Genomic DNA, 10,921 nt, shown 5'->3' on the forward strand with positions numbered 1-10,921 from the left:
ACCATGTTAGCCAGGATGGTCTCGATCTCCTGACCTCGTGATCCGCCCGTCTCGGCCTCCCAAAGTGCTGGGATTACAGGCTTGAGCCACCGCGCCCGGCCAATATATTTTTTTTTTAAAGTTATTTTTTGCATTCTGAGTTAGGAATTAGTAAAAATAATATTAATTAATTAATTAATTTAAAAAATAAAGACTTGAACCTCCTATCTCCCTCTCCTCTCCCTGTGAAGAAACAAATTTTTTTTTGGTAAAACTTACCTTTTTGTTTTTTTTTTTGAGACAGATTCTCATTCTTTCACCCAGGCTTGAGTGCAGTGGTGCAATCTCTGCTCACTGCAACCTCCACCTCCCGGGTAGACGGATTTCTCCTGCCTCAGCCTCTCAAACAGCTGAGATTATGGGTGCACACCACCACGTCTGGCTATTTTTGTTTTGTTTTGTTTGTATATATATTTTTTGAATATAATTTTTGAGATAGAGTATTGCTCTGACACCCAGGCTGGAGTGCAGTGGCGCAATCTCGGCTCACTGCAGCATCTGTCTCCCGGATTCAAGCAATTCTCCTGCCACACCCTCCCGAGTAGCTGGGATTACAGGTGTGGGTCACCACGCCCGGCTAATTTTTGTATTTTTAGTAGAGACGGGGTTTCACCATGTTGGCCAGGCTGGTATCGAACTCCTGACCTCAAGTGATCCACCCACCTCAGTCTCCCAAAGTGTTGGGATTACAGACGTGAGTAAAAAAGGAAGAAAATGAAGGATCAAAGAGGTGAAGTGATTTCCCCAAGGTAACACAGGATTCAGAGCTAGGTGTGTCTGAGTTCATACTTGGGATAGCCACAACCCTGCAGCCTCGCCCAGCCCTTGGCCTGTTGCTGGAGTTGGGGTCTACGGGACCAGCCTCCAACCTTGAAGACAGATCACCTTCTGCTATGAGATGTTGCTGATGTAAGAGCCTGTTGGAGACATTAACCTGATGAGCCTTTATGAAACAGAAAGCCCTTTTCACTTGTCTGAACCCAGGGTCTGGGTTTGAATTCAGGTCTCAGTACCTGATGATCCTCAGCACAGTGGTGGGGCCAGTGCTGAGAAGTACACGGAGTCTGGAAAGTGCGGCCTGGTGTTGGCAATGTGGTGGAGGTGGGGCTGGATGGACCCTGGAGAGAGCAGCATGTGAAAGGCTCAGGTGCATGGCCTGGGAGCTGACATGGGACAGTGTAGCTAGAGAATAGAGCACAGGGTGGGAGAACCAGGGGGTTGCAGCGAGAGATGGGCAGAGACGGAAGCAGGGCTTTGAAGGGCCTTGCAGATTGCCATTGGTCCCTTTGGCCCTGGTATCAGGGTAGCAGCGAAGGCTTGTGGCCATCACAAATGCCTGTCTATGCTCACCTCTCCTCTCCACTTTCCTTCCCACCCCACCCCGCCCCACAAGCCCTGACTCTCCCTTCCAGAGGCCTGCCCATCAGTTTTCACCAGCAGAGCTTCAGGCCCCAGGCTGCCTGGTATGAGGGTGCCCTCAGCTCCCCAGGCCTGTCCCCAGACAGTCCAGCTGGGGGACCCAGGCAGTCATTCAGCCTCTGGGGCCTCCACTGACTCCCCAGGAACAAACGAGCCTTTGTGCCTCCCTCCCAGGGCTGCCATGGGCCTGAACATCAAGAAGCCTCTAAAGTGCCTGGCAGAGGCCTGGTACTCAGATGATGCCCAGGGATGTTAGTTCCTTAGACATCGTCCCGCTCCTTGGTTTATATCAACACACAGGTATTAACGTGCCTTCTGTGAGCCACTCTGCTCACTGGGGAGATACAGAGATGAAAAGTCAGTGGGTGTAGGTAGACAAGCAGATGGCAGCACAGGGTGGGGTGATCGGTCCCAGTAGGAGGAAGGTGCACAGGGTATGAAGAAGCCCCAAAAGGCCCTTAACCCAACCCCAGCGGGGATTGCAAAGAACAGTCCGAGCAAGCGAGGGGGAGGGAAAGGGGGAAGGGCGTTCTGAGCAGAGGGCACAGTCTGGGTGAATCTAGGCCGGCAAGGGGCACGTGGCAGGCCAGGGGGGTCTGACGGGAGGCCTGGAAAGGATTTGTGTCTTTATCCCCAAAAAGCTACTCCGGGGTGTGAGGCACCGCCGCTAGGTAGGGAAGGGAGGCAACAGCAGCGGCTCCAGAGCACCTGAGCGCAAGTCCGAGGGCCCGGAAGAGCGGAAGCGGCGCCGCTCAGGTCTCCGGCCCCGCCCTCTGGCCGAGGTGTCAGGCCTGACGCCCCGCCCACAGCTCGCTGAAGGGCTACGGGACGCGTGGGTTAAGACTTTGCCTCCCGGAGCTTGCAGTGAGCTGAGAGCTGGCCACTGCACTCCAGCCTGGGCGGCAGAGCAAGACTCCGTCTCAAAAAAAAAAAAAAAAAAAAAAAAAAAAAAAAAAAGATTTGCCTCCTCTCTGGTTGGCCCGAGAAGAGGGACATGACCAGGCGGAATACACGCGCTCGGGACCATGACCACTATTCGGAGCTGGACCGCTGTTTTGTCAGCGAGGGAGCCTTCGAGACTGCGCGGGGCGAAAAGGGCAATTGAGGAGGGACGCGTTGGGGGGATTCGCGGCTACGGGCAGTAGCGGAATTCGGGACGCCGAGAAAAGTATAAGTGACCTTTTTGTGTGTGGTCGAGAGGCTGCCGCGTCCTGACATCCAGGGGAGTGGGCACTCTTGTGTGGGCCTGGCGCTGGTTGCTGGCACCCGCTTGCAGGCCTCAGTCCTAGTCTCTTGAGGGTTTGGCTTCTGAGGACGTAGGGTTAAAAAAGCCCCTCCGCCATGTCCCAGTGTTTTGGTCTTGACTCTACCCCAGAGTCACGCTGCTTCTAGGAAGCTTTGTCCCACTCGCCACACTGACCCGTGCTCTTGGCCACAAACAGGCCCTGGCCTTGACGCTGATCTGGGAGACGACTGTCCCAGACGCAGAGCCGGGCAGAGCCCCCTCCCAGCAAGGCCCAGGTTCGTTGGGGGTCCTGAGGCTGGTAAGCGCCTTGTCGTAGCTGAGGCCATGAACTTGGACCGGCCATCACCATCACAGCCGATAGAGATGCAAAGGGAAGAGGCCCTGCCCAGGCCTGGGGGTCCCCGCGAGGCGCGGGAGTTGGGGAGCAGAGAAGTGTCCCCTGACTTTCAAGGCATGAGCCTGTCCCCATCTGAACTTAAGCCTCACCATTCGGAAGTGGTGGGTGGGGGGTGATAATTTGCCAAGAAATGCAAAAATAAAGCTTTGGAACAGGTATTACAGATGCAGGCAGAGCCTGCTGGGAAGGCACTCACCCCGAGGGGCAGAAGGGTTTTGCCGAAACACTGGATGAAATTAAGCTTACTATTTATCTTGGTGATAGCCTCACAGAGAAGGTCAGCTCTAAAGGGAAGAAAGTCTATCCCTTGTTATAATAAATAAATTAAATAATAAATAAATAAACACAGCACACACACAACCACACACACAACACACACACACATATATATATATATATAATATTTTTTTTTTTTTTTGGACAGAATCTCACTGGTTGCCCAGGCTCCAGTGCAGTGGCGCAGTCTCGGCTCACTGCAAGCTCCGCCTTCCGAGTTCAAGCGATTCTCCTGCCTCAGCCTTCCCAGTAGCTGGGATTACAGGTAATGGCCACCATGCCCAGCTAATTTTTTTGTATTTTTAGTACACACGGTGTTTCACCATGTTGGTCAGGCTGATCTCAAACTCCTGACCTCAGGTGATCCGCCCACTTCAGCCTCCCAAAGTGCTGGGATTAGAGGCATGAGCCACCGCGCCCGGCCTGTTACCATTTTATCGAGTGTCGTATTTTATATTTTACTCATTTTTTTTCTTGACTAGTTACATTAACTATTGATTTATACACACACATATACATATTTTGCATGAATAGTTCTGTTGGCCAGGCGTGGTGGCTCACACCTGTAATCCCAGCCTTTTTTTTTTTTTTTTTTTTCTGAGACGGAGTTTTGCTCTTATTGCCCAGGCAGGAGTGCAATGGTGCAATCTCGGCTCACTGCAACCTCCTCTGCCCGGGTTCTAGTGATTCTCCTGCCTCAGCCTCCTGAGTAGCTGGGATTACAGGCATGTGCCACCACGCCCGCCTAATTTTTTGTATTTTTAGTAGAAGTGGTTTCTCTATGTTGGTCAGACTGGTCTCAAACTCCGGACCTTAGGTGATCCGCCCACCTCAGCCTCCCAAAGTGCTGGGATTACAGGTGTGAGCCGCCACGCCCAATCCCAGCACTTTGAGAGGTCGAGGTGGCCGCATCACCTGAGGTCAGAAGTCCGAGACCAGCCTGGCCAACATGGTGAAACCCCATCTCTACTAAAAATACAAAAATTAGTTGGGCGTGGTGGTGGGCGCCTGTAGTCTTAGCTAGTCAGGAAGCTGGGGCAGGAGAATCGCTTGAACCCAGGAGGCAGTGGTTGCAGTGAGCAGAGATTGCACCATTGCACTCTAGCCTTGGCAAGAAAGCAAGACTCAGTCTCAAATTAAAAAAAAAAAAAAAAAAAAGCCGGGCGTGGCCTTTTTTGTTAGCCTGTAGTCCCAGCTACTCGGGAGGCTGAGGCAGGAGAATGGCGTGAACCTGGGAGGCGGAGGTTGCAGTGAGCTGAGCTTACGCCACTGTACTCCAGCCGGGGCGATAAGAGCAAAACTCTGTCTCGCGGGGGGCGGGGAAGTTATGTTGTTTACCTCTTTTCTAAATCATCATTTTACACTTTTTATTATTTCTTTCCTTTTGTCTCCATTGATTTTTTTTTGTTTTTTTTTTATCCCTAACTTGTTGAGTTAGATGCATCGTTCATTAATTTTCTTTTCTTTTCTTTTCTTTTCTTTTTTTTTTTTGAGACGGAGTCTTGCTCTGTCACCCAGGCTGGAGTGCAGTGGCCGGATCTCAGCTCACTGCAACCTTCGCCTCCCGGGTTCTCGCCATTCTCCTGTCTCAGCCTCCCGAGTAGCTGGGACTACAGGCGCCCGCCACCTCGCCTGGCTAGTTTTTTGTATTTTTTAGTAGAGACGGGGTTTCACCGTGTTAGCCAGGATGGTCTCGATCTCCTGACCTTGTGATCCACCCATCTCGGCCTCCCAAAGTGCTAGGATTACAGGCTTGAACCACCGCGCCCGGCCTAGAGACGATTCTTAAACTTACAGGTAGTTAGGTCATTTTGTTTTCTAGTTTCATTATTAATTTCCAGTTTGATTTGCATTGTGATTAATGCAATCTGTTCTACATATATTTAGAATATATTGATTTTTAAACAATAGTTTAATATGTAGTTGATCTTTCTGAATGTTGAACTGTCCATCTGCAAAGGTGTAGTCTGTTTTTAGAGTAGAGGGTTTGATATAAATAAATCTATCACAATAATTATATTATTAGGTCTTCCCTAAACTTACTTAACTTTTTGTACACATACTCTGTGAGAGGTGAATTAAAATTTCTTACCACTGGTGTTTTTATTCTTTCTCTTTGTATTTCTTTTGGTGTATAAATGCAGATACTGTGTTATTGGTGCATATTAGTGCATGTTGTTTGGAATATAGTAGATGATGGTACATAGTAGATGATGAATGCAAGTCACTGTGACTTACATTCATTATTATTAAAAGCGCTCTTCTTGGTCTCATATTTTGTCCTGAATTTGATCCCTGCTTTCTGTTTGTGCACATTTGCCTGTTACCTCTTGTGCCATCTTTTTATTTGCATTCTTTTTGAGTTGACTCGCTTGGGGAGTGTCTTTTGCTTCCTGCTTAGGGTTGAATGTCAGCAGGCATTTCCCTTTAAAGATTAGTTTAATCCAGCTGGGCATGGTGGCTGATGCCTGTAATCCCAACACTTTAGGAGGCTGAGGTGGGCAGATCACCTGAGATCAGGAGTTCGAGACCAGCCTGGTCAACATAGTGAAACCCCGTCTCTACTAAAAATACGAAAATTAGCTGGGCATGGTGGTGCGTGCCTGTAGTCCCAGCTACTCAGGAGGCTGAGGCAGGAGAATTGCTTGAATCCAGGAGGCGGAGGTTTTGGTAAGCCACAGTTACGCCACTGCACTCCAGCCTGGGCAACAGAATGAGACTCCATCTCCAAAAAAAAAAAAAAAAAAACAGAAAGACAGGCCAGGCACGGTGGCTCACGCCTGTAATCCCAGCACTTTGGGAGGCTGAGGCAGGTGGATCATGAGGTCAGGAGATTGAGACCATCCTGGCTAACATGGTGAAATCCTGTCTCTACTAAAAATACAAAAAATTAGCCGGGTGTGGTGGCGCATACCTGTAGTCCCAGCTACTTGGGAAGCTGAGGCAGAATTGCTTGAACCTGGGAGGTGGAGGTTGCAGTGAGCCAAGATCGTGCCACTGCACTTCAGCTTGGGCGACAGAGCCAGACTCCCTCTCAAATAAATAAATAAACAAACAAACAAACAAATAAATAAATAAAAGACTAGATTAATCCATTCATGGATTAATAAATTAATGGGTTAGCATGTGAGTAGAACTACATAGATGCCGGAGGGCTTGATGGAAGGCCAACCTTGAGAGTAATTAATTTAGGTATCTGGCAGAAGAAATTTCTTTCTCCTTTTTTCTTTTCTTTTTCTTTTCTTTTTTTTTTTTTTTTTGAGACAGGGTCTAGCTCTGTTGCCCAGGTGGAGTGCAGTGGCACAATCTCAGCTCACTGCAACCTCCACCTCCTGGGCTCAAGTGATCCTCCCACTTCAGCCTCCCAGTAGCTGGGATTACAGGTCCACGCCACCATGGCTGGCTAATTTTTTATATTTTTAGTAGAGACGGGGTCTTGCCATGTTGCCCAAGCTGGTATGGAACTCCTGGGTTCAAGTGTTCTTCCCACCTCGGCCTCCCAAAGTACTGGGATTATAGGCTTGAGCCACCTTGCTTGGCCAGAAGAAATTTCTAAGTGTGAAGTGAAATAAAATATGGAGACAAATCTCTAAATTGAAAACATTTTGGCCTGGCGCAGTGGCTCAAGCCTGTAATCCCAGCACTTTGGGAGGCCGAGACAGGCAGATCACGAGGTCAGGAGATTGAGACCATCCTGGCTAACACAGCGAAACCCCATCTCTACAAAAAAAATACAAAAATCTAGCCGGGCGAGTTGGCGGGTGCCTGTAGTCCCAGCTACTCTGGAGGCTGAGGCAGGAGAATGGCGGGAACCCGGGAGGCGGAGCTTGCAGTGAGCTGAGATCCGGCCACTGCACTCCAGCCTGGGCGACAGAGCAAGACTCCGTCTCAAAAAAAAAAAGAAAACATTTTATTTGAGAAGCAAGAATGGCAATTTGGGGCATATAAGCAGACCAGGTAGTTTTCAGTATGTCTGAAGAACAAAGAGAAGGTTGGAGGTTTTAGAAAAAAGAAATGCTACACGTTGTTTTAAAAGGAAGGTCATGGCTATTAGTCAAGTTTTGAGGAGCTGACAAAACTGGTCTTAAGCGCTGCACCAAGTTGTTCCAGTGAGCAGTAGGTAAACTGGTGTCAGGTTACAGCAGGCAGTTTCAGCAGCCAGGTTTGCAGAGAATGACGTTCTTGCAGCAATGTTATGTGACCCCAGTGCTTTTACCTCCTGGCCTCTCAACTCTGTTTTAGTTGGGTCTAGCAACAGTAACCTGGTTGTATGATCAACTTTCACATTAGCAAAATGGAGATGGAGCTGCATGGTGACTTATACTAATTATTCTTTTTTGTTGTTTGAGATGAAGTTTCACATTTGTCACCCAGGCTGGAGTACAGTGTTGTGAATTCAGCTGGTGCCACCACACCTGGCTAATTTTTGTGTTTTTAGTAGAGATAGGGCCTCACCATGGTGGCCAGGCTGGTCTTGAACTCCTAGGCTCAAGTGATCCACCTGCCTCAGCCTCTCAAAATGCTGGGACTACAGGCTGGGCCACTGTGCCCAGCCCTGCCTAATTTATTTTAAAAAGGAATTTATTTCTTACAGTTACAGAGGCTGAGAAGTCCCAGGTCGAGGGGCCACATCTGTTGAGGGCCTTCGTGTTGGTGGGGGCTCTCTGCAGAGTCCTAAGGCAGTGCAGGGCATCACATGGTGAGGGCTGAGCATGCTAGCCCACTCTCATGATAACCTGTCAATCCAATAGCACACTAAGCCCTCATGACCCAGTCACACCCTAAATGCCCTACCTCTCACTATTGCTACATTGGGAATTAAATTCGAACATACATTTTGTTTGTTCATTTGTTTTGTTTTGTTTTGTTTTGTTTTGAGACAGAGTCTCATTCTGTCACTCAGGCTGGAGTGCAGTGGCACGATCTTGGCTCACTGGAACCTCCACCTCCCTGGCTCAAGTGATTCGCCTGCCTCAGGCTCCCGAGTAGCTGGGATTACAGGTGCCCACCACCACTCCTGGTTAATTTTTGTATTTTTAGTAGAGATGGGGTTTCACCGTGTTCACCAGGCTGGTTTTGAACTTCTGACCTCAAATGATCCACCCGCCTCGGGCTCCCAAAGTGCTGGGATTCTAGGCGTGAGCCATCACGCCCAGTCTGAACATGCATTTTGGAGGGGACAAATATTCAAACCATAGCATTCTGCCCCTAAGTTCCCCAAAATCATGTCTTTCTCACATACAAATATAGTTATTCCATCCTTGTAGCCCCAATGCCATAACTAATTCCAGCACCAACTCGAAAGTCCAAAGTCCAGAGTCTCATCTGTAATCCCATGAAATCAAAACAAGTTATCTACTCTCCAGATACAATGGTGGCACAGGCATAAGGCAGACACTCCCATTCCAAAGGTAGGAAGAGGCTACATGAAAGGAGGAACAGGTCCCACGCAGCTCTGCAACCCAGCGGGGCAGACATTAAAGGTTAAAGCTGGAGAATGATCTCTTTTGACTCCATGTCCTGCACCCTGGACACACTAGGACAGGTTGGGCCCCAAGGCCCAGGCAGCCCATTCCTATGGCTTTGCTGGAAGCATGTCTGGCTGTCTGGGTTGGAGTGCAGTGCCTGAGGTTTTCCCAGGTGGATGTGGCATGCTGCTGGGGCTCTGTAGTTCTGGGGGCCTACAGTGGTCCCACTCCCATGGCCACACTAGCCATTAGCCTGGTGGGGACTCTGTGCTGCAGCTCAGACCCCACATTTCCTCTGGGCATTGCTCTACGGGGGGTTGTCTATGGTGGCTCTGCCTTTATGACAAGTCTCTTCCTGGGTTCCCAGGCTTTCTTTTGCAATCTGGGTGGAGGCTGCCAAGCTTCATAGCTCTTGTGTTTTGCAAGTCTGCAGAATGAAGCTGGGCACGATGGCTCACGCCTGTAATCCCAGCACTTTGGGAGGCCAAGGTGGGAGGATCACGAGGTCAGGAGATCGAGACCATCCTGGCTAACACAGTGAAATCCCGTCTCTACTAAAAATACAAAAAAAATTAGCCAGGGGTGGTGGCAGGCGCCTGTAGTCCCAGCTACTTGGGAGGCTGAGGCAGGATAATGGTGTGAACCTGGGCAGAAGAGGTTGCTGTGAGCCAAGATTGCGCCACTGCACTCCAGCCTGGGTGACAGAGCAAGACTCCATCTCAAAAACAAAAAAAAAGAAAAAGAAAAATTAGCTGAGCGTGGTGGTGGGCACATGAAGTCCCAGCTACTTGGGAGGCTGAAGCAGTGAAACAGGAGACTCGCTTGAACCTGGGAGGCAGAGGTTGCAGCCGAGATCACTTCATTGCACTCAGACTGGGCAACAAGAGCTGAACCCATCTCCAAAAAAAAAAAAACAAAAAAAGTCTGCAGAATGAGTGCCATGTGAACCTCTGCCAAGGTTTTCGACCTGTACCTTCTGATACTGCAACAGGAGCCGCACCTGGGGCCCTCTGGAGCCACAGGTGAACCAAGCATGGAGCGCTGTGCAGGGGTGTGGGGAACAGAGTCCCAAGGCAACCCTGGGCAGCAAGCCCCTGGAGAGCCACCCCCACCCCCAGGCTTATCCCCTGACACCACTCTGCCTCCTTGGTCTCTGGGCCTGTGACAGGAGGGGCAGCCTCTATGCCCCAGGGCTCTGTGCGTGCCTTTGGCAGTGTCTTTCTTTTGTCGTCTCGAGGCATGGCACCTGGCTTCCTTCTACGTGCTAATCTCTTTAGCAAATATTCATTGGGCTACACCCATGGTTTCCTCTCCTGAATGCACTTTTCTACCCTCTATATGGCCAGGCTGAGAGTACTCCAAATCCTCCTGCTCTGCTTGCTTTTTTTTTTTTTTTTTTGAGACAGGATCTCACTGTGGTGTCCCAGGCTGGCATGCAGTGGCGTGATCTCAGGCCACTACAGCCTCAACCTTCTGGGCTCAAGCGATCCTCCCACCTCAGTCTCCAGAATAGCTGAGACTATATAGGTGCACACCACCACACCCGGCTAATTTTTTGTATTTTTAGTAGAGATGAGGCTTTGCCATGTTGCCCAGGCTGGTCTCAAACTCCTAGATTCAAGGGTTCTACCCACCTCCCCCTCCCAAAGTGTTGGGATTACAGGTGTGAGCCACCAGGGCCTGCCTCTGCTTTCCTTTTAATGATTAAATTCTGTCTTTAGATTATTCCTCTGCTCCTGAATCTTTTTTCTTTTCTTTTTTTTTTTTTTTTGAGACAGAGTCTCCCTCTGTTGCCCAGGCTGGAGTACAGTGGTGCAATCTTGGCTCCTGCAACCTCCGCCTCCCGCGTTCAAGGGATTCTTCTACCTTAGCCTCTTGAGTAGCTGCAACTACAGGCACATGCCACCACGCCCGGCTAATTTTTGTATTTTTAGTAGAGACGGGGTTTCACCATATTGGCCAGGCTGGCCTCGAACTCCTGACCTTGTGATCCACCCGCGTCAGCCTCCCAAAGTGCTGGGATTACAGGCATGAGCCACTGCACCCGGCCTCCTGAATCTTTTTTTTTTTTTTTTT

Source organism: Rhinopithecus bieti, unplaced genomic scaffold, assembly GCF_001698545.2.
Source record: "Rhinopithecus bieti isolate Rb0 unplaced genomic scaffold, ASM169854v2 scaffold_20150, whole genome shotgun sequence".
NCBI classification, from domain to species: domain Eukaryota; kingdom Metazoa; phylum Chordata; class Mammalia; order Primates; family Cercopithecidae; genus Rhinopithecus; species Rhinopithecus bieti.